The sequence below is a fragment of the Eurypyga helias genome, unplaced genomic scaffold (assembly GCF_000690775.1).
Source record: "Eurypyga helias isolate BGI_N326 unplaced genomic scaffold, ASM69077v1 scaffold18525, whole genome shotgun sequence".
In the NCBI taxonomy this organism is placed as follows: domain Eukaryota; kingdom Metazoa; phylum Chordata; class Aves; order Eurypygiformes; family Eurypygidae; genus Eurypyga; species Eurypyga helias.
The window spans coordinates 39,638-44,377 of NW_010249694.1; positions in this window are offsets into that span (position 1 = coordinate 39,638).

The window sequence follows — 4,740 nt, forward strand, 5'->3', positions numbered from 1 at the left end:
CTTATGCTCGCTCTTAGACTCAGCTACCAGCCACTCAAGAGGCGATTCCAGGTGAGAGCAACCCCATCTCACCCGGGGCAGCTGATCTTAACTGGACACTCACACGCAGGGAGAGGCGAGGCCATGGGGCAGGGAGCTGCTCTCCCCTCGGACAGCCCAGTGCTGCGACGCTGCTGCAGGCCCTGCAGAAAACACCCGGACAGCCCAGTGCTGTGATGCTGCTGCAGGCCCTGCAGAAAACACTTTCCCTTCCCCATCCCTGCCCCCTCTGGGGATGTCCCCAGTCCAAACACCCAGCAGAGATGGAAGAGAGCCATCGAAAACAGGTTTTGTGCCAGGAGGGACAAGACCATCTAGGCCATCTCTTAGGGGGAGGATCCCAGCAAATCTTCCCACACAGGAGGAGGAAGGGACAAGGACAAACCCATTTAGTGCTCAGTGGCTCTAAAGCAGTCCTTACACAGCCGTGTCTCCGCGAGTACAGCCAGGTGCGTAGCACCAAGGCTTTAAAGACGCCAAGCAGCAACACCTGCCTCTTCCTATCACAGCTCCAGCACTGACCAGGGCAGGTCATGGGTCTGAAAACATCCACATGTCCTGGCCATGTAAAGGGAGTAGCAAGCGGAGCCAGACACTGCCCCACTGCCCAGCAAGGGCCAAGTTCTGTCAGACGTGGTAGGTGCAAAGGCACGGGTGCCCACCTCCAGCGAGGCTGCTGCGGTAGGTATCCAGAGCCGGGTTTCTGTTAAGGGACTGCTCCAAATCCTCCCAGAAGCCAGCAAAACTGACCCTTCCCTTCTCCAAGATCAGCCTTTTAGCTGCATTACCCACAGCCCTGCTTTTGCACAGCTGTGGCCACTCCAGCCCCCCACAAATTGGCCAGGCCCTGGGGTCACACTCCCAGCACCTGGAGCACATAAGCCATTACCACCAGTAATTAGGAGACATCCGATAACAGCTACAGCAGGAACACGCTCTAGTGCCTCATCCACACCGTGCCACGGGACATCCCACCTCTCCAGGAAGGCGCCCCCAGCTACATGCCACTTTTCCTGGAGACAAGCCATCTCCCACTCGCTCACCACCAGCGGAAAGGAGCCCTGTGCCATGCCGCGGAGTCAGGGAACAAGCTCTGCTGTAGCATCCCAAGGACAGTCCCAGCTCCAGGCAGCCACCCTGAGGTCCCAGCAGCTCAGGCACCTGGGCCCCTGCTCTTCCCATGGGACAGCATCCCAGTGGGGTTCCTCTCAGCACCCAGGGCTGTTGGCAGATTTGGGGGTGGGGGTGGTACAGAGCCCCAGCCGCGGCCACCGTGATGCAGCTAGGGCCACTTGACGCGAGGCCGCTGGAATGCGGCGAGGTTGCTGGCTGCCCTGGGAGCAGGGACTTATAAGGCACGGCAGCAAAACGCGGGGAGGCGAGCTTGCAAAACAGGGCTGCAAGGAGGGAAACACTCAGGAGCCCAGCCACGGGGCTTAAAATTGGGACAGCACCCTCATCTCACTGCCCCACACAGGATGTGGGGCTACAGGTTTCCTGCCACTGCGCCGGACAGACCAAGCCCTGGGTAGTTTTACTCCTGAGTAAAAACTCCAAGGAAACACAGAGGAGGGGAAAACTGGGGTAGAGAGATGGTTGTTGTGTGCTGGGGACAGCTCGGCAGGGAAGCCTCAGCACCAGGGAGCGTGCCTCCCAAGGGGAAGGGGCTTGCTAACAGGGTCCTTCACTACTCCGTGCCTCAGTTTCCCCCCCACCAGCAGAGACACTGCAAGGGCTGGGTGCCTGCTTGCAATTCCAGCACTGGCAGACCTCCAGTGTCTTCAGGTAGCTCACAGGGCCAGCAAGCAGGATCGCACTGAGACCCAGTGCGGGATCAGACCAGGAGCTGCTGCAGCCTGGAAGCCCTGAGCAGCCACAGCTGCAGAGGATTCCCCCACACCAGAAAGATGTTCACCTATCCCCAGAGGGGAAAGAGGGCCATGAACCTCCCCCAGCACCTGAAGCAAGAAGGGCTTCGGGCATTTCCCTGAAAGGCACCCAAGGACAAAAATCCTGCTTGCCCAGAGGGGAGGAAGGCAGGGTGACCACAAGCCAGCCCAAGTGCTTTGTCCCCGGGACTGGGGCATTTCACATGTGATGCTGCTTATAGTGGGGTCAGACCCTCCCCACACTGCGCTCCCCCCTGTCAGGCAGGGGGATGTCAGTGGGGCTCAGCCACCCCTGCGGTCAGGGCAGGAAGGCGATGGAGCAAGGGGGAAACAGGGAGAGGCACCAGGCCCTGCCCAGGGGAGCAGGAAGCACATGGGAGGCGATAAGTCCAGGCACAACGGGGCAGCACCCAGAATAGTCTGCGGCTCCGGCAAAGGAAGCGCTGCTGTTGAGGCTCTGCCACAGAGCCTCCCCCCACGATCGAGTCCCATCTCCTGTGTCTCTGCAGGAGCTCATGGGAAGGATGACACCCAGGAAGACCTGGGCCACAGCAGGGGTTCAGAGCTGTTGAAACATTACAGAGCTGGCCTCCCCAAATGCCAAGAGATTACTGTCCCAACAGAACGGTTCCCCAGTTCAGGGAGATGCTGGCCGAGCATCCTCAGGGTTCCATCGCAGCCTTCCGCCTTGCCAAGAGGTCTGTTAAACTAGGAGACACGCAGGACTGACAGCCCAACATGCTGAAGGATGCTCACATCCACGCCTGTGCTACCCAGCCCACTGCACTGAGCCCTGGCTCCAGAGACCCCGTAGCACATCCGCCACCCTCTGACGTTCAGGGACCTACAGGCACCTTTCACCACTGCCTGGAGCCACACACCTTACCCACGTGGACAGCTCTCACACCAGGTAAACCTGCTGCAGACCAGCTCCTCCTGCTCACTCCCAGACATTTGTTCTCCTGGCAGGAGACAGAGGCGAGTCAAGTTCTGCCAGCCTCTGCCCTGAGCAGAAGGCACTGGTCTGGGTGTAGGACCCTCACAAGGCACTTTCTCACCACAGGTCCTTAAGCAAGTACATTTGTCTCTGCCTCACCCTGCCCCATGGCTATTCCCAGACACTTTTCAGTCCTATGCCTCCTCTGCCCACAGAGCCAAGACACATTGCGAGAGGCACGTGAATCTCCTCAAATCAGCCTGACTCAGGGCAGCACACTAACAGCCATGCTGCAGCCCGACAGAGCATGCCTGGTGTCTTCACAGCCCAACAGCAAGCAAGTCTTCCACAAAACCCAAGTGATGGAGAGCTGAAAGTTTGCCGCAGCTGTTTGCTGTTGACAATGGTTATTGGAGTGTCGGCCCAATCATGGCAGACCTTTGGGGGCATGAGCAGGATAACAAGCACCCAACAGGACTAAGCCACCATTTCATCAGTTCAGCTCTGGGCAAGACAGGGCCACAAGGCAGTGGGGAGGAGCTGTGCTACCCAAAAATGGACCAGAAAAGGCAACCCTAACCAGCATCATGCCCTGATTTCCCTCTGCACCACAGAGCACTCTCTCCACAAGACCCCAGGCAGCCTGTACAATACAGAGGGCAAGCCAGAAGCAAGACCACCAACCCAGAGGGAGAACCTGGACAGCAGGGCAGACACACAGCCTAAGGTTTAAGGCCCTGCTAGAAACAGGTCATGTCCCAGCCAGCACCCCACTAGCATCCTACTGTGGGCAGGAAAACCCAGAGAAGTGGAGTTTCCTTCCCTTCTCCAGTACCTCCCAGGAGAGATGGGTGCTCTCTCCAAGTCCATAGCTTGCACAGCACTTCCATGGGTCACCTATAGCAGTGACTTGGAGTCATGCTTTCAGGCAGACACTGGCCCCCTGCCCTTGAAAGCAGAGGGAAGGACACACATCCCCAGGGCAACAGCTTCTGGCACACAGCCACGTACAAAGACCCAACCCCACACTAATACAAGAACCCATCACCACATCCTTCGCAGCACAGGAGGGAAGGTACCATCCCAAACTAGGGGACACAATACTTCCATAGCCTCTTCTGGGCTATGCAGCAGGTTTGGAGGTCCTCCGCACGGGTAAGACTGACCTACTGGGTCCTTGGGTTTCCAGCAACCACAGCCTGCAGCCAGATAAGCTTGGGCTCAGTGATCAAGGACAGCACACGTGGTCCCATACAACTGTCTTCTAGAGAAATCCATCCCAGAAGCCACTTGCTAGAGGCAGGATCTTGTATCTTTGCCACCCTGCCACAGGATAACAATTGGCCAGTTGGGCTTGAGACTGTTCCTTCCTGTAGGGCACATGGCAGAGGTCAACCTCTTGTCCTGATCCGCAGGATGAGGTGCACAAGATGATGTTCGCTAGACAGACAGAGCAAGCCTCAGCACCATCCCTGCTCCCGTCTCCAAGCAAGAGCCGTTGGGTGGGCCCTGAAGCCAATAATGCCTCACCACCCCAGGCACACCAAGAAAAGTCCAGACCGTGTGTAAGCCTCTAGCTCCACACTCACTTGCCATCCAGCCACCATTCAAAGCATCACCACACCCTTCTCCGTTGGGGATGAACCGAGGAGGACAGCAGGCCCCGAGAGAGGCAGCGCAGGGGTCAGTGTCCTTGCCAAGCCTGCAGCATCCACTCCTGCCATGCCAAGGGCAGGGTCACCTGGCACACGTCTCCTCATGGTGCTGGTACCACTGCTTTCCCCAGTGTCCCTCTCCATCACACACCCTGGGCTGGCTCAGGATCCCGGTTATGCTGATGCCCCTCAGTATGGCTCAGGTTCAGCCGCTCCCGGG